The sequence below is a fragment of the Amblyraja radiata genome, chromosome 13, assembly GCF_010909765.2.
Source record: "Amblyraja radiata isolate CabotCenter1 chromosome 13, sAmbRad1.1.pri, whole genome shotgun sequence".
NCBI classification, from domain to species: Eukaryota; Metazoa; Chordata; class Chondrichthyes; order Rajiformes; family Rajidae; genus Amblyraja; species Amblyraja radiata.
In genome coordinates, this window is record NC_045968.1 from 3,177,918 (window position 1) to 3,202,565 (window position 24,648).

The following is a 24,648-nucleotide window of genomic DNA, read 5'->3' on the forward strand; positions in this document are numbered from 1 at the left end:
TAACTCAGATTGTTCCACAGTCAGTCAGAACTGTTTTCATGCTATTGTACAATGATATGCCAAAGCCAACTGGGTTGGGCTGTTTTTACACACAGAATGTAGTGTGTATATGGAACGAGTTGCCAGAGGAGGTAGCGGAGGCAGGTATAACAACATTTAAAAGACAATTGGAAGGTACATGGATGGGAATAATATGGAGGGATATGGACCAAATGTGGGAAAATGGGACTAGCCGAGATGGTGCATCTTGGTTGGCACGGATGAGGGGCTGAATGGCCTGTTTTATCCTTTATGTGACTCTATGACTAAGGTGCAGATAGCAGCAGTGAAGCATTGCAGCAGCAGCTGATGTTAGGGAGATGACCATTGTAGATATCTGGGAGGTGACAGAGTGGGAAAAGCATCACTATTCTTGGAAACTCCAAACTTAAATGTCTCAGCTGTACCATAATGATCCAAGTCGACTTGGTTGTGGCTGCCAGTTTCAGAGGAATCAATCCACCATCAATCAGCTGCCCACAGCTCCAGTCTCTGGGAGAAACTCAGTGACAGATCTCAGCATATCTGCCACACCATTACTGGCCTCCAAACCGAGTCTAGCAGCAGAGTTGGACATGGTTGGGTGTGTGACCCTCCGACCTCCTACTTCAGTTTCACAATCCCTCTTTGTTTGCATATGAATTCCAGATCTGAAAAAAAACAAAAAAAAACAAGCTATGTTTGGCTATTTATTTTCATTATCAACCGAACTTAATTATAAATGTTTATAAATACTTATTTAGTTTAGTTTAGTTTAGAGATACAGCGTGGAAACAGGCCCTTCGGCCCACCAAGTTCATGCCGACCAGTGATCCCCACACATTAACATTATCCTATGCACACGAGGGACAATTTGCATTTATACCAAGCCAATTAACTTACAAACCTGTACGTCTTTGGAGTGTGGGAAGAAACCGGAGATCTCGGAGAAAACCCACGCGGTCACGGGGAGAACGTACAAACTCCGTAAAGACAGCACCCGTAGTTGAGATCGAACCTGGGTCTCCGGCGCTGCAAGCTCTGTAAGGCAGCAACACTACCACTACGCTACCGTGCCACCTGGCATTTTAATAAACTTTGCCTAAAGTAGCGTTCAGATGTTAAATCGATTTTAAGATCAGTAACATTGAAAAAGCTTTAAATTTGACAGATTTGACAGAAGAGTTCTGGTGGGTGGGATGTGCACCTGAAGAAGGGTCCCAACCAAAATGTCACCCATACCTTCTATCCAGAGATGCTGCCTGTCCCGCTGAGTTACTCCAGCGTTTTGTGTCTATCTTTTGTGCATTGCAGTTCTCAGGCTGAGGCCTAGTCACCACTGAAGCCTGTCGCCAATCCTACTGCCAAGAGGTTCTGAAGAAATGGGCCCGTATAAACTGCATGAGATTACTATGAGGAAGATGGGGTGCCAAATAAGTAGGCAAGTTTATGCATGGCAATTAGGAATTCGTGGGGCAAATAAAATAAAGAATGGTGTAAGTGACTGTACGGAAGCATTTAGTGAAAAGTGTGTTATTACAGCATATTCTGCTGGCTTTGTTTATGGGTCTGGAACTGCAAGACAAATATTTTTCATCACCTTCAGGGTGTTGGGTTAAATCATAAACAAGTGACGGGGAATTATTTTTGTGCAGTGAGTTGTGACCATGTGGGATACATTGTCTAGAATAATGACGAAAGGAGAAAGTATCTGTCAAAAGTAAATACTTGAAAAGGAAATATGTGGCAGGGTATGAAGGAAAACCTCTAGCTCTTTGCTAAAAAACAGTCTGTGTTTTAGATCGGAAGGAACTGCAGCCGCTAGTTTACATCAAAGATAGACACAAAATGCTGGTGTAACTCAACGGGACAGGCAGCATCTCTGGATAGAAGGAATAGGTGACGTTTCAGGTCAAGATAGTTTCTTCCAACTGCGAGTCAGGAGAGGGAAACACGGAGATATGGAAGGGTAAGGTGTAAAAATGAGATATCAAAGGGGACGAAGCTCAAGGGAAATGTAGAATATTTCATTGTTAGCTAAGGGAAGGTGACAACGGAGCATACAAAGGTAAAATGTAATCAGGTGGACCGTCAGACTGTTATATTGTTTTTGCTTATTATTGGCTGTGTGAATTTGCATTGCAGTCTGGGATAGAAATGGTTGTGGCACTCCTCTTGCAAAGAAACTGGATAAAAAGTTTATTGGAATCACTACAAATTTCGGTCAGCAAATTACTGCAGATAAAAGTCCGTAGAGTCTGAAGAAGGGTCCCGACTTGAAACATCACCTGTCCACATTTTCCAGAAATGCTGCCTCACACACTGAGTTACTCCAGTGGTTTGTATCTTTTGTTGCAGATAAAACGTTGGTGTACTGATGTAAAATTGTGTTAGTAATAATTAATGCTATTACTCGGATGGGCACAAAGTGCTGGAGTAATTCAGCGAGTTATTCAGCATCTTTGGAGATAAAGGATGGATGATGTTTCGGGACGGAAACCCTTCTTCAGACTGCTTAATATAACTTGTCTAGATTGGTGTTATAATGTGACAGGTTAAGCCAATAATTTTTTAACTGATAGATAATGAGAGTTTGTGAATCCCCAGATGATGTACTACAAGTTTTTTTTCTTGTTTCTGTGTTAAATATTTTTCTACATATAGACCAGAACCACATTTCAACTAAACACTCCAGGGATTGGAAAATGGGTAAAAATGTGTCTTTGCTGGCATTAAATACCTGATTCAATACTATTCGCTACCCGCTAGAATTTAGATGATTGAGGGGGGATCTTATAGAAACTTACAAAATTCTTAAGGGGTTGGACAGGCTAGATGCAGGAAGATTGTTCCCGATGTTGGGGAAGTCCAGAACAAGGATCACGGTTTAAGGATAAAGGGGAAATCTTTTAGGACTGAGATGAGAAAAACATTTTTCACACAGAGAGTGGTGAATCTGTGGAATTCTCTGCCACAGAATGTAGTTGAGGGCAGTTAATTGGCTATATTTAAGAGGGAGTTAGATGTGGCCCTTGTGGCTAAAGGGATCAGGGGGTATGGAGAGAAGGCAGGGACAGGATACTGAGTTGGATGATCAGCCATGATCATATTGAATGGCGGTGCAGGCTCGAAAGGCCGAATGGCCTCTACTCCTGCACCTATTTTCTATGTTTCTATGTTTCTATTCAATGGAACCATATATAAGGAGCAAGGTATCGCAAGTAGTTGATACTGTCGTCCCATTTGGTGCTGGTAATCTGAAGACAAGTTTTATCAAATGCTTTTAACGTTACTTCGGCATTCACTTCTCACTTTAAACAAAAGCAGCAGATAAGCCCCACTTTTAGCCTTGCGTGCCGAGAGTGAACCAGGCAATTTTGCGTTCGATAATTGATTTGCACTCTGCCTGTTTCTTGCCAGGTAGATGCGTTTAAAGTTGGAATATTTGAATTTCATTGAAATAAATTTTGGGAGTGAAATTTGCTATGAAAATGAGTAATGGAAAATCAGCAGCACATTATACACAATGACTAATATTTAAAATCAACGAAAATAAACTAGGCAAAGTATAAACCCAGCTGTCAGTTCATTGTACCCGTTTTCTATGTCAAACTTCACACTGAATTTTCATGGACGTACGTATCTGTTTTTCATCAAATCACAGCTTGTCATTTTATTATATTGTCTTACAACGTTTCTCCCAACTTGAAAAATGTTACTGCATTGCTGAACACGTTATTAACCTATTCCTTGCTCAAGTGTATGGAAATAACATGCCACTTTCTTGACAGTAATCTGCAAACACACCACCACAAGATGGCAGTCTTCAGAAAAAAAGAATAGTTTTAACAATGTTTCTGCTGCAGCTTTAAGGTAATGATCCTTATATTACGTAAAGTTCCAAGAGGTCGATGGTCAGGACTTTCAAACGCTGAGGCCTGTATTTTACTATGAAGAGTTACTCAAACAACTTCACTGGCTTCCCATCTCCCACCGGATCACCTACAAAATCCTGATCCTCACCTACAAAGCCCTCCACCATCTGGCCCCCCCATATCTCATTGACCTCCTTTCCCCCTACCAACCCTCACGGTCCCTCAGATCCACATCAGCCGGTCTCCTCTCCATCCACAAGTCCAACCTCCGCAGTTTTGGGGACAGAGCCTTCTCCAGGGCAGCTCCCAGGCTCTGTAACTCCCTCCCCCAACTGATCCGCAATTCCGTGTCCCTCACCATCTTCCAGTCCCGCCTCAAGACCCATCTCTTCACCTCTGCCTATCCTTAGCCCCACGTCCCCGTCCCTTTTCATCTGTGCATTAATTGCCTCATACTGTGTTTTGTATTGAATTCTGTCTTTACTTTGTGTAGTAGTCATGTCTCTACTATTTATTTCATTCCCCTTACATGTTTTTCCTCTACATGCTCAATTTTTGTAAGGTGTCCTTGAGACTCTTGAAAGGCGCCCATAAATAAAATTTATTATTATTATTATTATTAAGAGAAATGCAGAAGGACATTCACAAGCTGACTGTCCACATTAGACCTAACATTTCATATTGATCAAGAATACCTCTACCCCAGCCAACAATGGGTTATTATGGGCATCTCCCTTCCTTGGTCATCTGCTTTGTTCTGGCTTTTTCTTACCTCCAGTTCCCTCCCCTCTACCATCAATCTGAAGAAGGGTCCTGACCCGAAACGTCACCCATCCTTTTTCTCTAGAGATGCTGCCTGTCCCGCTGTGTTAGGCCAGCACTTTGTGTCTCTGCCTCAGAGGGCGGTGGAGGCGGGTTCTCTGGATGCTTTCAAGAGAGAGCTAGATAGGGCTCTTAAAGATAGCGGAGTCAGGGGATATGGGGAGAAGGCAGGAACGGGGTACTGATTGGGGATGATCAGCCACGATCACATTGAATGGCGGTGCTGGTTCGAAGAGCTGAATGGCCTACTCCTGCACCTATTGCCTATTGTCTAGTGTGTCTACCTTTGGTGTATACCAGTATCTGCAGTTCCTTTCTACACATATCATGTAATCTGTTGGTTATGATCCTTGAGTTCACCTGGCACATCATCGTGAAAACAAAGGAAGAGGGTAACACACACTTGACAGGTACTTGTCCATCTGACTTGACGTCAAAGTGTCATTTCCTCACCTGTTGCTCACACACTTGCCTTCCCTGTCTCCGCTGTTCAGCAATACAAACTATAGGCTATTTATTCAAATGCATAAAGTTATTGTATAATCCCCGGAAAGCTTAATCTCCCTCCCATATAAGTGCTTGGTGTCATAATGCCTAATAACTCAGAGTTTTATTGGGTGATAATTTGCTCTGCATGAAGGGCTTCCACTCTATTAAATGATTTCAGTTCCAAATTCAAATGTTAACCATTAAGCTCCAACCTACAATAAAATTCTTCTCATAAAATTGATTGTAACCATGTTCAGCTATGAGGATACACAAAAATGCTGGAGAAACTCAGCGGGTGCAGCAGCATCTATGGAGCGAAGGAAATAGGCAACGTTTCGGGACGAAACCCAAGGAAATAGACAACGTTTCGGGCCGAAACCCAAGGAAATAGACAACGTTTCGGGCTGAAACCAGGGTTTCGGCCCGAAACGTTGCCTATTTCCTTTGCTCTATAGATGCTGCTGCACCTGCTGAGTTTCTCCAGCATTTTTGTGTACCTTCGATTTTCCAGCATCTGCAGTTCCTTCTTAAACACTTCAGCTATGAGGAATTAGGTTAAAATTAAGTTCCCAATGAGGCACAAATTTACCCGATCTGGAAATATCTTTTCTACCTTCATTCAAACTGCAAAGAGGTTATGTGATTGTAAATACACATACATCACAGATATTTTTTTAAATTGATGCCCATTTAGTGCATCATAGTTATTTATGGCATTGCACTCCATTTATCCTTACAAGCGTAAAGGTGGGATTACTTTCCTCTCCCAAATATCTCAAGAAAAAATATATTTTAATTGTGTGGACTTTACATTTTCTCCAATTGTGGAATGTTAAATGAAAGAATGTCTTTAAACATCTAAAGATGTGGGCTGATGATGAATCTTTCCAAAACGTCTTTTTAATTAAAGTAATCTGGTATTACAAATGCCTGAGAAAGGAAATATGTTTTCTGTAACTCTCCCCCCCCTCCCTCCCACCCGCATTCATTAAATAATTATTCAACTTTTATTAAAGGTTTTTCATTTGCGCGATTTTTTTTAATTTTAATTTTTTTTATTTTATTAGAAGTTAATACAGTACAAAACAGTAGAGTGGAACCTAATTTTAGGTGCCAACTATGTCATACCGTAATCCATTCTATGTACAACCTCTAGTTTTATGTTTTGAGAAGGAAGTAAGCAAGACAAGAAAAAGAAAACAATAGAAAGGGGAAAAAGAGGAAAAATAGATGGCAGAGAGTAGAAAAACGTGAAGTGTGTATATAAAAAAAAAGAAAAAGTCGAAAGTAGAAATAGGAGAGAAGGCCCCTTAAAAGAGAAATTTTCAAATCTTCACAAAAACACAATTAAAGAGGTTATTTATCCATTATAAATCCTCAGCTATTCCATTTGTAAAGGTAAATATGAAGGTAAATTCAATGACTATGGAAGATAATTATTTTTCTTTCAACACTGTTATAATGTTTCTTGCCAAATCCACACAATGAAGGGGACAAAAATCTACAGTATTTTCTCTAATCAACATTCACCTGTCTCTTGTTACAACTGCTGTTGATCTACTTAATCTCTCCATTTATTTTCATTTGAGTCCTTACTGGAATTCTATTAAAATGAAATCTCGCTGTAAGCACTAAATGTGGCCAGTGTCTGAAGCACTGTTTGTAATAGTTCATTAGATTATCCAATATTTGACATTCTAAGTTCTACAAAGTGTGTATCCATGTAGCACTTTGGTTGTTTGTTTTCTCTTGTTGCAGGTTCAGTACTGGCAGCGTCAAACCTCCAGTGATGTTTAGTGCAGAATTCTGCCTTGTGTCTGTTGCCACATAATCTGCCTTTTGTGTTAAATTTCGAAAGGAGTTATTACTGGGCTTTTTAATAAACTTTGTTTTTATTTCTGCTAATTGACAACACATTTGCTTTCTTGTTTGCTGGGACTTTTCGTTCAACCCCTTTCCTTTCCCATCTTCAGAACTTCTTGGTGGCAGCAGTCTAAAGAGAAGCCCTATGGGATTATCCAACAGCGACCTGACCCAGCTATGGCTTTGCTCCAGTATCTTTGTTCATGCTAACAATTCTGACCCCTGGTGTCAGTGATAATCTCCAGTATGCAAAACGGCACTGTGAAAAACAAAAATCGGGATCTTTAATTTATTTTCAAATTAAACCATTCTAATATTGCAGCCCCCTCCTGTATGGAGAATTTCACTGTTCTGCTTTCGGTACATAGGATTAAATACTCTTGACTCTTGACTCTTAATTCATCCAGAAGCATATTTATCGCATCTGTTAGTCACATCGGTTTTGCAAAGGAAGAAGGAAATGAAAGAAGGTGTACCAGATAACCAACAGATCTCTCCTGTACATTAGCGTTAGCATTTAAAAAAAAACACAAATAAGACCATTTTTAATTTATTATTTACAACCCAACAAATCTATTGCAACTTGTTGCCAGAATGGTCTTAAATAAATTGAAAATTGTTGATCTTGTGAGTTTAGATGTTAAGTTAAATTGTGATATCCCGGCCAGAATTCCTGGAATCTTTGCCACAGAGTTTTGCACCTTGTTTTCTAACTAAATACAGATGCATGCTTCAGCATGTATTTTTTCAGGAAGATAATCTGTGTGTGGCAAAGGTAAACAGGACACCAGTTGAATCTAGGTACCAAATCTTAATCCCTTCCCAGGAGGAGAACAGGACCACAGGAAGTGTTCTGTTCACAACCCAAGCAAGCACCCCCAGAGATGTCCTATTCTGATTCCTGTTAATAAGATGCCTTCTAGCAACCACACATGAGTAAGAAACAGTCTTGAATGGGGAGAGGTTCCCTACATTGATAACATGCATTTCCGCAGATTATTACGATTAGAATCAATCTCCATTGGACTTTTGTTGATGCAGCAACAATCATCTTGATTAATGCCTCTCATCCTGTTATGTGTCTCCTTATTTTTTACATTTTACATTTTTTACATTTGGCTTTATGTTGAAATCATAGTTGCTCTGCTTAATCTAGTCTATTAAACAAAGATACCAAATAATTTTACTGGCTGAGAGAGCTTGAGAAAAAAACCCGTTTTATTTGCGAAAAAAACTGTAGACTCAGTGCAAGTAATCTAATCCTTCAAGGTCGGCTACAATAAAAGACCGATGTCAAGGCAAGAAAAGTGAACAGGAATCATTCCCTGTAACACCATAGATTGTGTCCTGATCCTGGGATTGTAGGGAATCAATTTAGCATTATTTTATCTTACAAATAATGAGAAATGTTTTTGTATTATTATCGAAGCATTATTTTATTCTAAATGGTGAGTATTTTTTTAATACTGCTTCCTAAAATAGTTAGACAGAAATGCTGCCTAACAGAAGTGCCACAGTGGGAATACCAAGTCAATGCAATGCCTAAAGTTGTGTCTAAGCAGCCTTTTTAGAATTCATGCCCAATATCAAAATGCATTGTTCAAAAAAGTTATGTGCATTTATTGAGGAAGGAAAGTTTTTACACCATCAAGCTTCTCTTTGTTGCTCAAGTGAGCATTTTCTTACTCACTTGATGGTGGAGAAAGTTACAAATGTAGCTTTCTTTCCATCCCGAATAAATGCACTCATAACTTTTTGAAAAATACATTTGAACTTTCACGCCAGTCAAAGAAGGCTGGAAAAGCAATTGTTATCTTCTTAAGGGTAAAACTAATTTCTTCTGATTTCCCCTTTTTTTAGCTCCCCAATTACCTTTGTTTTATATTCGCAATAACTAGAAATTGGTATCATATTAAAAGGTTAATTCTAAATCAGAAAACAGAATCCATAAGTCTTAAGAGAACTTTTCACTCATTGTGCACCACATTGCTCAGAGTCTTCAATTCAGTTGGGAAATGCTTTTCCTTGTACAGCATTAATTAGGTGATGATAATTGGGTCTCTGCAGAAAACAGTAAACCAATGCAAGGCAGCTGGACTGAGTGGTGCAAAGAAATCTAAAACCGTCAACAGCGTTCGAGTTTCATTAAGCCCAGGAAAAAATGTCTTCACACCTAATGGGGAAGGCTGAGCAATGCGGTCCATGCACAATGAGTAAAGAGTTCTCTTAAGACTTGTGCATTCTACTTTCTGATTTAGAATTAGCATTTTAATATGAAGCTCATTTCTATTTATTGTGAGTATAAAGGAAAGGAAATTGGGCAGCTAAAATAAAAATGAGGAAACCCGAATAAATTATTTTTACCCTTAAGAAAATAACACATGTTTTTCCAGCCTTTGACTGGCATTGAAGTCCAAATGTATTTTTCACAAAGTAATCCATAAATTTATCCAGGAAGGAAAGAGAGCTCAATTTTTAAACTTTTTACACCATCATGTGAGTCAGAAAATGCACTGAGCAACGAACAATGAACTTCAGGCAACATGTTTAGTTTTCACGTCATAGGTATACCACTAATGGATGCTGAAGAATGCTCACTTTTCTCTTTTCTCATTTTGAAGAGTGGCATTTGGTGTTGCTGATCACGGCAACTATCTTGCTTCTGTACGAAGGTATTGAAAGAAAGCAAGCTTACGGGGAAAATAGCAACTTTACAAAATATTAACTCGTTATTTGACGAAACAGGTGGCAGAGGAAAGTAACTACTTTTGAATTGTAAATCTCCAGAGGATTGACTTATTTTCAGATTTTAATGTTGAGTTTCTGGCAGTGGTGGAACGGAGGAGCAGTTAACAAAAGGTCAGAAAGATATGTTACACCCAAACACAGGTGCAGAAGTACTGGTTAGTGTTAAACCATAATATCATGTGTACAACGGGAACATGGAAATTACAGCTGAGAAGGCTTAACAACAGTAATAATCTTAAAAACATTACAAAAACGATTGGAGTTTACTGATAAGGGTTAGATATATAGCATTATAATGGCAATCATATTTGAAATTAGCTCATCACAAGATGATAAATTGCCATTTAAAACATACTAAACACCAATCTTTGACTAACTAATTAAGCATGTGTTAGCATAACAAACATTGGCAAAGTTTTATTGCAATTTTATTGCAGTATTAATATATTTTATCAGATCTTAAAACCAAATATTAATACTTTAAAAAACAATTTTTTTTTTAATTTCACGAACTAGTGTCTCGGATTTAGAACCAACTGTTCTATAGGTGTACATATATTATGGTTTGCCCACATGAAATAAATTAACAGGGTTCCTTTTGTTTTAATTTACTTATTTCTAAAGTCTGACGCTGGAAGAATTTAAACAAAACACTGTTGAAGAAGGATTAATAAGAGAATGTGCATTTAACGAGCTGAATCATTATAACATTCTTGATAAAATGTCTGCTGACCTTTGATTTGTAGTAAATTCAACAAAGTAAAATTTAGCCAAGTTAAAATGTGCCAACTCTGGTGGTCCCCTCATCTGTGTTCGGGAATTGTGAGTTCCAATGTTTGCCTTAGACCTGATCTAGGCTGGTACAATAGTTTACTTATGAGGAAATGCTAACCTCTTGGATGTGCCATAATTGGGGAGTTAACAGAGAACTGCCTGGTCATGAAGAATGCTACCCATGGTGTTGTTCGAAGTTGAGCAATCGGCTTTTTTGACCAGCGCACCTCTCTCAATCAACACTACGAGGGCTATATTATTGGTCTTGATAATATTGAACGTAGCTATCATATTTACCCACAGAAGCACAGCACCTATATTGCAAAATAACAAACTGAATATGAAGTATGTAGAGATGCAATATGTACTTACAGAAGATATCATTTTCAATCATCTCGAACCCATTTTGCATGCATTCCTGTATTCACAGTCAAATTAAACCAGTTATGCCACTCTATGCATGAAACTCAACATGTGTTAGCATGAACTTCGACAGAACAATAACCATAGGTCAGGCAAAGTTGACTTTCTGATCATCTTGAAATCTAATGAATTCCTTGCATCTGTAGAACTTGCTAAAAGGAACCATTTTTAGAATGGAACACGGCTATTCTATCACAGATACTGAGTGTAATGATGTTAGCCTTCAGATCTGGCCTTTACTGGAAACAAACTAAATGTTTCCGAGCAGACTAGCAAGGAAAATATTTAATTTTACTTAGATGCAGATTTCGCTGCAGTTGTTACTAAATTTAAAGTATAAAGCAGTCCAGCATGTTGACTGGTTACACCGAAAAAATTATAAATATACTTATTTTGCTTTATATAATTTACAGTCATTCTAGTCAATGAGAGGACTAAAAACATTTGTTGTTACAGTGAATGTTAAACCACTTCACAGCCAAGTAAAACACTCAGTTAAAAAAATTCTACCACATGGACATTTAAAACACAGAATCGCTAATTCTGTCGTGTACTCTGCATCATCACAACTATCTGAACAAAGATACATGTTTGACGTGTTCAATATAAAACTGATTAGAAATATGGTAGTATTTAACCACATAAAAATAATGTAATTTTGTGCTTGTCCAGGTTTTCATCAAAACGTACTAACTTGTCCATACGATATCCATCTTGTTAGCTTATTCTGTGCTGTCAACAGATTAATTTGTCTTCTTGGAAGAAACAATTCCTACTCCGAATTAGTCGTTGAAATGTATATTCAAAATGTCTTCACAATTTCCTTATCTGCTAACTATATTTCTAAATAATTGGATCTACTTGTTCAGTGATAGCATTGCAAACAAGATAGATAGTGGGTCCAATTTAGAATAAAATGCCTTATTGCAAAATCAGTAACAGTTGTATTAATTTTAATGCTCACCAACAAAAATCTGCAGAGATGTAGAGCAATCAGAGTAAATACTTTGACTTTAAAAGATTAAGCTTGTTTATTGCTACATGGGAGCTGCATAATCTGTACAATCAAAGTAACTACGTTGATTCCTTCTGTTATTTTATAATTGCTCTCTCTGCCAGCCAAAGAGCCAAAGAAGAAAGCATGCATTCCCAATTTGATCAGTTATGCCCCTGTCCCACTGGGAAACCTGAACGGAAACCTCTGGAGACTTTGCGCCCCACCCAAGGTTTTCGTGCGGTTCCCAGAGGTTGCAGGTGGTTGCCGGAGGTTGCAGGTGGTTGCCGGTGGTGGCAGGTCGTGGAAACAGGTAGGGAGACTGACAAAAACCTCCGGGAACCGCACGGAAACCTTGGGTGGGGCGCAAAGTCTCCAGAGGTTTCCGTTCAGGTTTCCTAAGTGGGACAGGGGCATAACTCTACTCTGTACCATGAGGTTTGCAAAATTACTGGAAAATAACAATGAATTAATGTGCATCAAAGTCCGATCAATAATTGTCCACAGATTTTGCAGTGAGGAAAAATGGTTGACTTCCATAAGAGCTAAAACAACTCCAACCATTCTGCCAAAGATAGACACAAAATGCTGGAGTAACTCAGCGGGACAGGCAGCATCTCTGGAGAGAAGGACGTTTTGGGTCGAGATCCTTCTTCAGACTGATCACCCATTCCACTGGCCACAAAAGCCCAAACAGATTTCAACTTCATCATGAACCTTTCCACTGAAAGTTGTTGTGTTATGCGATATTGGTGCATTGAGGATTGATACATTAACACATGTGAATCTGGTCAAATTGAAGAAGGGTTCCAACACAAAACATTTCGAATCGGGACCGTTCCACAGTCTGAAGTCAAAACGTCACCCATCCACGTTCCCAGAAATGTTGACTGGCCCGCTGAGTTACTCCAGCACTTTGTGAATTTTTTTTTTGTAAACCATCGCCTGCAGATCCTTGTATCTCTGTACAAACATTGTCTGAAATGGAATGCTCTCAACTTTGGTCCAGAAAGGAGAGAAAAAAATGGGAGTCACACCCTGAAAGTTTGAATTGCTCTTGAAAATTAATTTACATTTTTGTTATCTAACTTTCAGCATTTTAGTTACGACACTCCATATAGTTGCATTGTATTACTATCAGGGTTGAAGGGCAAATATTCAATGGATTTTGGTCGTTTGACATCCATCAATCTCATGATCCTGTGAAAGCTGTTCTACTGTCCCTGTTCATGGTGATAATGCAGATACTGTACGAGAACAATGGTACATTTTACACATTTACACAGCATGTAAAATCCCGAGGCCCAGCAAACAAGTAGATTAACATGGCCTCCTAGCCTACTTTTTCTTTTTAACGTTTGTACCTTTCTGCTTTCAATCTTTGCTTTTCTTTTTCTGTGCTTAATTTGTCCTCCTTCCAACTTCCATTTCTGTTCTCCACCCTTTTCCCACATTGTTCAGAAAAATATATTTTCCAGGTCGTTCATTGGACCCAATACAACAACCAGAGAGAGGTCCTAATCTCTCACCTACCTCATTGAAGCCCTTCGAACTATCTTTAATCGGACTTTACTGGACTTTAGCTTGTACTAAACGTTCTCCCCTTTATCCTGTATCTGTACATTGTGGACGGCTCGATTGTAATCGTGTCTTGTCTTTTCACCAACTGGATAACACGTAACAAAAAAGCTTTTCACTCTACACATGACAATAAACTAAACTCAACTATACAACAAACCTCACACAGTGTCTTTAATTAGGGAATTGTTGAACTGCTGCAACACAGAAAGAGGCCACCGAGCTCACAATGCCCATCTTTGTAAGATAAGTCCGGTTGGCCGCATTTCCCACCTCAGTACAGTAATGGTGCAAGGACAGGCCCTTCAGCCGACTATAATGCTGAACTAAACTAATTCCATCCACCTGCACCTGGTATGTATCCTAATATTGTTGCCTGGTCATGTGACTGTCTAAATGCCTCTTAAACATTACTTTCATATCTGCTTCTACCACTTCCCCCAGCAGTGTGTTCCAGGCACCTCTCACTATCTGTGTAAAGAAAAACTAGCCTCGTCAATCCCCTTTAAACTTCCCCTCTCAACTTAACCCTGTGCCCTCTACTGTTTGACATTTCATCCTCTCTCCTAATAGCCTTGCAATTTTTTCAAGTATACATCCATCTTTTTTTAAATAGCTGCAATTGGATATGCTTCCTCAACTGTTTTAGGTAACGCATTCCAGATCAGAAATGCTTGCTGCAATTTTCTCATTACTTCTCTGGTTCTTCTTTCAGTCACCTTAAATATGTGTCATTGGTTTGTTCTTCTGCCATTGGAAAAACTTCATGTTTATTTCCACCACATATAACCTCATGATGTTGACCCCTCCCCTCAACTTCTCTCTCAAACATCTGATCTAAGGAGAATAACCACTGCTTCTCCAATTTACATCATCAGCATCAAGGGGCTTCAGGTACCCGATGTCCCTTATTTCTAGACTAAAAGAAGCAATTCTTCACGACAGTCTCTCAAAGCCCTTCGCATCCTGACCAAAGGGCAAGAGCTGAATTGGACACACTCCAGCTATTGTCTAACGTATGTTGTCTAAGACTTTTAAGAAAGATTCTTTGCTTTCCTACACTGTCTCTATGATGTCCAGGCTCTCTTGCATTTGAAAATGCTTTCTCGGGCTGTTGGGGCAGCTATAGTGATTATTGACCACCTTCTCCACGAAGCCACCCAACCAGGTTCTAAACCATCTTGGTCAATGGTCCAAGAAACTCTGAAACTCACCCAATTCCACACATGTCATCCACACAATCACCACACTCCTAAGGGACAGGTTACATGGCTTGTTTTGTGCTCTGTACCCGGGGGAGACCTTTGTACATACAAAGCCTGTTCAACAGCTCACAATGCCTTGGGCATCTTTCACCTCCAAATTTTGCACAGGGTGATTTGAACAAAATGTAATGTGTTACCCCATTAACTGCATTTAGGGGGTTTCTACCCTGATAGTGTCTGAGAACCGATCCCTGAGAAATACCATTGTAACTCTTCCCCATTTTCAAGGAACCACCACCATTCACTTAGACTGGTCCATGCTTTTATCCGTTTCCCCAAATTGTCCATTTTAATGCAAAGGCTTCATTTTCACTGGCAAGCTGATTATGAGGCACTTCATGAAATATTTGTTGTAAATCCACATATATAACATCTGCCATTCTCTCATTAATCTTATTATTCCTTCAAATCAAGATTATAGCAAACCATCTCAATGTTCTTCACACAAATGCTCTGGAATAAAAAGTAATGTCAACATGTCATGGAGAAGATATTAGAGCAGGAGGTCATTGTCTAAAAGCTTGGTCAGGGATATATATTTGTTTAAGTTGCCCCAAAAGGAAGAAAGGAAGACAGATAGTTTTTGTAGACAAAAATGCTGGAGAAACTCAGCGGGTGAGGCAGCAGCTATGGAGAGAAGGAATAGGCGATGTTTCGGGTCCCGACCCTTCTTCAGACATCAGATTCTTCTTCATACATCAGACTGATGTGTGAAGAAGTGTCTCGACCCGAAATGTCGCCTATTACTTCTCTCCATAGATGCTGCCTCACCAGCTGAGTTTCTCCAGCATTTTTGTCTACCTTCGATTTTTCCAGCATCTGCAGTTCTTTCCTAAACAATAGATAGGTATTGGGGTATTTTTGGAAGGGGGGGGGGGGGGGGGGGGGGGGGTTGTAGGAATTCCAGAGCTTGGAGCATTGACGACTCGAGGTGATGCAACCAATTGTAGAACAGTTGATGTCAGGGATGAGCAAGAGGTCAGAACCAGAGGATACACGATAGGTTAAATAGCTGAAGCAAAATAGGAAGTGGCAAGACCAAATAATAATCAATACATTAGTTGACCTGGAGTCAGCAAGAGATTCTGGGTGATGGATGAATAGAATTTGATGGAGCTTGGAGCATGGGCAGCAGAGTTCTGGATGGCTTCAACTTTATGGAGAACAGGATGAAAGCGGCAGACCTAGATTGCAGTAGGGTAGTCGAATCCAGAGCTTGCAAAGCCATAGATGTAACTTCTAAAGCCACAATGCGCCATTATCAATTTGCATTTCAAACAAGAGGTGACACAAATGCAAAACGATCTGAAGGGTGAGCTAAAAATGCAGTTCACGTCACTTGCCACCAGATGGGCCATTCCAGCCATTTCTCGCCCAATGTAAACTTTGCATTATAGACTGGAATTGCTATAAATGTTAAGCTTAATTCCAGCACATTTGTCTTGATTTGTGCAACGTATGCAGTTGCAGAGCTGTGAATATCCTTCACAGCAGAACCTCTAAAGCAGACGAATCCACCATTCAATTGGTGACACTTGATCAAGCTGGAATGTGACTTGGTTTAGTTTAGAGATGCAGCATTACAAAAATGCCCTTCCACCCACCAAGTTCCTCGCTGACCATCAATCAGCTGTTTGTACGAGGTCTATGTTATCCCACTTTCTCATCCACTCCATACATATTAGGGGCAATTTACAGAGGCCAATTAACCTACAAACCCGGAATGCCTTTGGAATGGGGAAGGAAACCAGTGCACCCGGAGAAAACCCACGCCATCACAGGGAGAACGTACAAACTCCATGCAGACAGCACCCATAGGCAGGATCGAACCCAGTCTCTGGCACTCTGTAAGGCAACATATCTACTGCTGCATCACTCACTATGCCACCGTTCTGGGAATTAGCAGCTGAAGGGATTGTCTTCAATCCATCCCCCTCACTCGTTCAGTCTCTCTATCCTTCCCTCCACTACACATCTCACAGGACTATAAAGTTGCATCTAAGACTCAGGTATTTGATACAACCCCAAATTACATTTATTAATGAGAGGTCCAGTTCCAAAACAAGCATTAAAAATATAGATAGGTGAAAATGGAGCAAAAACTGAGCTTTTCAGTTTTAATTGGTCTCCTACACCCATCCTGCCGACAGGGATTGAACTTAAATTACTTCTACTGTGCTGACAAAAAATTAAAACACCTATGTAAAAAAATTAATAGATAAAAATAAAAATGATAGAAATGTCAATCCCTTTGACACGTTGATTTCATGAAGTGCAATTAATATGAAAATCCTTTCAGTGGTTCCATTGAAGTGTATACACTAATTAAATGATGCAGTGTAATTAGTTTAAAAAAAAGACAACACTTTATTGCATTTACTAAGTATTGTTAATGAGAAAATGTCAAGGGTGTATATAAAATGTGAAGTCATTTTACCTTTTTTTGTGAAAATGGCCAGTCTCCTGATTGTCTCTTGGACAGTAATGAGTTAAAAACTGAAATGCACGATCTCACTAATGAAGGAGCGATCATATTTCAAGGACAGATTAAAGTAGACAATCTATGTTTTAATAGGAAATGATACCGGCCCTTCTGCTGAAATATGTAATCAACTGATATCATAAAGATTGTGATTATATAAGAATTTGTGGAGATAGCAAAATCCAATGCAAAATTTTGCATTTAAGAAAGGCCCAAAAATGTACACAAGTACTGTTTCTGAATCTGTAATTGTGTTCAATACTCAAGATCATCTCAGGCACCTCCATCAAACAAATAAATATAAGCAGAATCAAGGATGAATTATAAATATATGTATTAGGTGCAGGAGTAGGCCATTCAGCCCTTCGAGCCAGCACCGCCATTCACTGTGATCATGCCTGATCATCCACAATCAGTATCCCGTTCCTGCCTTCTCCCCAACTATATATATATATATATATATATAGAACATTGACACAAATTGCTCAATGGGACTCAGTGGGACAGGCAGCATCTCTGGAGAGAAGGAATGGGTGACGTTTCGGGTCAAGAACCTTCTGCAGTTTGAGATGAGATGCTGCCTGTCCCACTGAGGTATTCCAGCATTTTGTGTCTATCTTCGGTTTAAACCAGCATCTGCAGTTCCTTCGTATCCCCTCCCCCTTCCCAGTTCGCTTACCAGTCTTACAGTCTCCGACTACATTTTATCTCTGAACTTCCCACTCCACTGACATCAGTCTGAAGAAGGGCCTCGACCCAAAATATCACCCATTCCTTGCCTCCAGAAATGCTGCCTGTCCCGCTAAGTTACACCAGCATTTTGTGTCTAGACAATAGACCATAGACAATAGACAATAGATGCAGGAGGAGGCCATTCGGTACTTCGAGCCAGCACCGCCATTCACTGTGACCATGGCTGATCATCCACAATCAATACCCCGTTCCTGCCTCTCCCCATATCCCTTGACCATTATCTTTAAGAGCTCTATCTAACTCGCTCTTCAAAGCATCCAGAGAATTGGCCTCCTCTGCCTTCTGAGGCAGAGAATTCCACATTCACAAGTCTCTGTGTGAAAAAGTTTTTCCTCATCTCCGTTCTAAATGGCCTACCCCTTATTCTTAAACTGTGGCCCCAGGTTCTGGACTCCCCCAACATCGGGAACATTTCCTGCCTCTAGCGTGTCCAATCCCTTAATAATCTTATTTGTTTCAATAAGATATCCTCTCATCCTTCTAAATTCCAGTGTGTACATGCCCAGTCGCCCCATTCTTTCAACATATGACAGTCCCGCCATCCTGGGAATCAACCTCGTGAACCTACGCTGCACTCCCACAATAGCAAGAATGTCCTTCCCCAAATTTGGAGAACAAAACTGCACACAATACTCCAGGTGTGGTCTCATCAGGGACCTGTACAACTGCAGAAGGACCTATTTGCTCCTATACTCAACTCCTCTTGTTATGAAGGCCAACATGCCATTAGCTTACTTCCTGCTTTACCTGCATGCTTACTTTCAGTGACTGATGTACAAGGACCCCCAGATCTCGTTGTACTTTCCCTTTTCCTAACTTGAAACTATTCAGATAATAATCTGCCACCCTGTTTTTGCCACCAAAGTGGATAACCCCACATTTATCCACACTAAACTGCATCTGCCCACTCACCCAACCTGTCCAAGTCACCCTGTATCCTTATAGCATCCTCCTCACAGTTCACACTGCCACCCAACTTTGTGTTATCTGCAAATTTACTAATGTTACTTTTAATCCCTTCATCTACATAACTCATGTATATTGTAAATAAATGCGGTCCCAGCACTGAGCTTTGCGGTGCCCCACTAGTCACTGCCTTCCATTATGAAAAGGACCCATTAATCCCTACTCTTTGTTTCCTGTCTGCCAACCAATTTTCTATTCATGCCAGGACCCTACCCCCAATGCCATGTGCTCTATGTGGGACCTTATCAAAGGCTTTCTGAAAGTCCAGGTACACTACATCCACTGGCTCCTCCTTGTCCATTTTCCCAGTTACATCCTCAAAAAATTCGCGAAAATTAGTCAAGCATGATTTACCCTTCGTAAATCCATGCTGACTTGGATCGATCCAGTTACTGCTATCCAAATATGCCGCTATTTCATCTTTTATAATTGACTCAAGCATCTTCCCCATCACCGATGTCAGGCTAACTGGTCTATAATTCCCTGTTTTCTCTCTCCCACCTTTCTTATAAAGTGGGTAACATTAGCTACCCTCAAATCCACAGGAACTGATCCTGAATCTATAGAACATTGGAAAATTATCACCAATGCATCCACGTTTTCTAGAGCCACCTCCTTAAGTACCCTGGGATGTAGGCCATCGAGCCCTGCGATTTATCAGCCTTCAGTCCCATCAGTCTAGCCAATACAATTTCCTGCCTAATGTGAATTTCCTTCAGTTCCTCCGTCACCCTAGGTCCTCTGGCCTCTAGTACGTCTGGGAGATTGTTTGTGTTTTCCTTAGTAAAGACAGATCCAAAGTACCTGTTCAACTTGTCTGCCATTTCCTTGTTCCCCATAATAAATTCACCTGTGTCTGTCTGTCTTCTATTTGTCTTCTAATTGTTTAATCTTCTCATACCTATAGAAGCTTTTACTAACGTAGACAAAAATGCTGGAGAAACTCAGCGGGGATAGGCAGCATCTATGGAGCGAAGGAAATAGGTGATGTTTCGGATTGGGACCCTCCTTCAGAAGAAAAAGGGTCTGAGGAAGGGTCTCGACCCAAAACAGCGCCTATTTCCTTCGCTCCATAGATGCTGCCTATCCCACTGAGTTTCTCCAGCATTTCTGTCTACCTTCCATTTTCCAGCATCTGCAGTTCCTTCTGAAACAGAAGCTTTTATTATCCTCCTTTATATTCTTGGCTAGCTTACCTTCGTACCTCATCCTTTCTCCCCGTATTGCCTTTCTAGTTATCTTCTATTGCTCTTTAAAAGTTTCCCAATCCTCTGGCTTCACGCTCATCTTTGCTATGTTATACTTCTCTTTTATTTTTATACTGTCTAGGACTTCCCTTGTCAACCACGGCCGCCTCTTACTCCCCTTAGAATCTTTCTTCCTCTTTGGAATGAACTGATCCTGCACCTTCTGTATTATTCCCAGAAATACCTGCCATTGTTGTTCCACTGTCATCCCTGCTAGGGTCTCTTTCCGGTCAACTTTGGCCAGCTCCTCCCTCATGGCTCCATAGTCCCCTTTGCCCAACTGTAATACTGACACTTCCGATTTTCCCTTCTCCCTCTCAAATTGCAGATTAAAACATCATATTATGGTCACTACCTCCTTATGGCTCCTTTACCTTGAGTTCCCTTATCAAGTCCTGTTCATTACACAAGACTAAATCCAGAATTGCCTTCTCCCTGGCAGGCTCTGGTACAAGCTGCTCTAAGAATCCATCATGGAGGCACTCCACAAACTCCCTTTCTTGGGGTCCAGTACCAACCTGATTTTCCCCTCTACCTGCATCTCCCATAACCACCGTAGCATTACCTTTGCTACATGCCAATTTTAACTCTTGATTCAACTTGCTCCTTATATCCAGGCTACTGTTTGGAGGGTCGTAGATAACTCCCATTAGGGTCTTTTTATCCTTGCAATTCCTCAGTTCTATCCATACTGACTACATCGCCTGATTCTCTGTCACCCCTTGCAAGGGACTGAATTTCATTCCTTACCAACAGGGCTAACCCACCCCCTCTGCCCACCTGTCCGTCTTTTCGATAGGTGGTATACCCCTGAATATTCAGTTCCCAGCCCTGGCCTCGTTGTTCTTGCAGCCATGTCTCTGGAACTCCCACAACATCAAATTTCTAACTGTGCCTCAAGCTCATCCACCTTATTTCTTATACTTCGTTCATTCATATACATCACTTTAACTTTGGTATTCACCTCCCCTCTCATACCGGTCACTATTGGCCCTGACCTTACTCTCTTATCCCTTCTTATCCCTTCTCAAACTTTCCTTCTCATTAATTCGGGAATCTTTTGTAACTTTTCCTGTACTCACTTCCCCTTTAACTCTATCTTTATAATCCTAATTTATCAATCCCTCTCCCCTGCTTACCTTCGATTTAAACCAGCATCTACAGTTCTTCCCTATATATATATATATATGTATATGTATGTTTGTATATGTCTCTGTTTCACTCTCTTCACCACCTCTTTAAAAATGTACAATGTGAAGTTGAGGACACATGTGCTCCTACAGTATAATCTAAATATTAAGGAAATGTGCAATACTTGTATGTACCCAAACAAAAGCAACATATTTAAAATCCTGTGTGCTGTTTCTCTCAAGATATAAATACCCTTGGTGTAAAGTTTTTAAAGTAACGTGCTTAAGTGTTTAGATAGTGATGGTCAAAAGGTGAGTGCCTCAACAATAGGTGCCTTCTTGACAAAATAGATTTTGATCCCAAAATATGGAACAGCTTTGATGTAGGTCTTGGGGATGGATATATGTCTCCCTCTTGGTTTAGAACGTGTTCACAATTTTGTATTGTTTTCTTCAAATATCTTATTTTTCTCTTCATATGTCACTTATCTTTCTCCCCCTGAAATAAATAACTATGCCATTTATCTCACATTTAGTCTTACATATTTCCCAATATCCCATTTTATTCTGCACCTCTGTGTCTATGTTAGGACTGTGTGATTTTTAAACTCAGTCTGTATGGTTCTAAACTCTGAATAAAGAAAGGTCAGATGGACCTATTGCAAGTCCAAAGTCAATAGGATTTATAAAACTGGGATCAAATAAAATATATTATCAGGTAAAACTTGGATGGAAAATTTATCAACAAAGGACATTTTAAGTGCATTCCTAAAAGTGTATTTACTGTATATTTTGCCATTGTACACACTGTTTCAAACAAGCTATGCATGGATAAGCTGTTTAAGGAACACCAGGATGTGTACTTAATTTCAAGCGTTTATAAGCCAATGTTTGGTATTTATTTCAAGTTGTATATATTTAAAAGTCAAATATTGTGCATAAGAACTTTTGATAATGAAATGTTGTTCATGGATTGATGCCCTTTGCTGTTATGAGGATGAAGCCAGCGAGAGTGTTTCAAAGCTTCATTTTCCCAATTATTTACTTTTAACATGAAGAAATGATCCTTGATCCATAATCACCAAGTGATTATTTTGGCAAAACAAAGAGAGGTATTATAATTTAACAAAAGGATTGCATAGTAATTACATTGCAAGACTAATTGACATATGAGCTTCAGTTACCAGGGCATTCTGACTGAATGTCTTGGTTGCATATGCCAAAGAAAGGGCTGGGAATTATATTATGGTACAGTTTTTACAGTGGATTATGCACATTTACAGGTCAAAAACAAACATGACACGCTGAATTCAGATTGAGAACAAATGTTGTTAAATTCTGATGGATATACTGGAGGTGATTTTGTTGGTCCAGATTTATAAAATGGATTTTATTTGAGTATATGGCACAAATGTTTTAAAGAAATTAAAGGTAGAAATGAGACTCCTCATTTCAGGCAAAGCAGAACAATTCTTAATGATTTGGTCTTCTTTTATCAACTTTTTACAAGCATATGGTGCAACATAACCTTAGAAATTAAACATTTCAGATTCGGGTGAAGAGATTAAAGAGGAATTTGTAATTCCTTTCTTTCTCTCTATCTCTTTTTTTTCTCTTCTCTTTATCCCCTTCTACCTTTTCTTCGGGCTTTCTTTACTATCTCACGATCTAACACTATCATCACGGCTTATGCTATTTTTTTCTTCTCTATCTTGGCTTGTCTCATTTTCTGTTCTATTCTGTTAAATTTGAAACAAGAAGTTGTACATGAACTATAATATCTCATTATGTATTAGGTACTTATGTACTGCATTATTGTACTTACTTCTAATAAAACATATTTTAAAAATAATTTAAAAAAATAATTTAAAGGTAGAAGTGAATGCTGGAGGAACTCAGCGGGTGAGGCAGCATCTATTGATAGAAGGAATAGGCAACGTTTCGGGTCGAGAAAGGAATTAAATATTTTTCCAAAGGCATTGTGAAAATGCACAATAGCAAAAAAATGGAACAAGATTAGTAACCCAGAGAAAGCAAGAACGGTTTTCGGAAGAAGGGTTTCGACCCGAAACGTTGCCTATTTCCTTCGCTCCATAGATGCTGCCTCACCCGTTGAGTTTCTCCAGCATTTTTGTCTACCTAGTAACCCAGAGGCCAGGATTTAAAACGTGGTGGGAAAAACGTGGTGGCAGTGGAATTTAAATTCATTTTATATTAATAACATTACATTTTTAAAGTATGCAATGTTATAAAAAAACATTTGGTGCAAAAACATCATTCAGGAAAGAAAATTTGCCACCCTGTGCTTTAAGTACCAGTAACTCTAGATCTGTGAAAACTACTCACCTTTTAAATGCCTTCTAAAATGGTTTGGAAAAAACATTTAGTTATCTCGTAACTACAATGTTAAAGCAGAAAAAGTCCAAAGTCCAAAAAGTCCAAGAGACCGAAACTCTGAATTTGGTCAGGGCAAGATTTGCCTAAAATTCACCTTCCCACTGACATCTGAGATTGCTGTACAAATTAGAGATAATCAAGTATTGGCCTGGTAGCACTCAAAGAATCAGATAACGTCAGACTCATTCATCAGAATCCCTAGGTCTGTTCTATCCCACCAGCAGAACATACGTACAAGAGGTAGTGGTAACCTATTGGTATGTACATAGGTGGAGGAGATTAATCAAAGCCCCTGTCCCACTTAGGAAACCTGAACGGAAACCTCTGGAGACTTTGCGCCCCACCCAAGGTTTCCGTGCGGTTCCCGGAGGTTTTTGTCAGTCTCCCTACCTGCTTCCACTACCTGCTACCTCCGGCAACCACCTGCAACCTCCAGGAACCGCATGGAAACCTTGGGTGGGGCGCAAAGTCTCCAGAGGTTTCCGTTCAGGTTTCCTAAGTGGGACAGGGGCATAACTCTGGAAGGCCTCAATATTGACTGCAAACCCCATACATACATATTGCAGCATGTTAAACGTGGGAACAAACCTTTTCCTGAATACCGCCTACTCTTCTCAGCTGATGTCTCAATAATCCTACAATAGTCTACAAAGTTGGACCTGTACAAGCTCTGGTTCCATTGGGAATGCAGTCGGGAATACCAGGTGTTGCAAAGTATTGAGAACAATGAGCCCAGTAAATAAAACCCTAACAAAACAAAAACATCAAGTTTGGCCACAATTGGGATGTAGGATTTGTACAAATGGGTAGTTTGTTGGTTGGTG

The 24,648-nt window shown here is 39.8% G+C and overlaps 1 long non-coding RNA gene across 1 annotated transcript in view; it reads right to left on the reverse strand.

Moving 5' to 3' along the window:
- Positions 1 to 237: 237 nt before the first annotated feature.
- Positions 238 to 24,648, reverse strand: part of LOC116979549 — a 76,639-nt gene continuing 52,228 nt past the window's right edge. The window contains exon 3 of the long non-coding RNA XR_004413741.1: positions 238 to 689. This is a non-coding gene — a long non-coding RNA (uncharacterized LOC116979549). The remainder of the gene's footprint in view (positions 690 to 24,648) is intronic.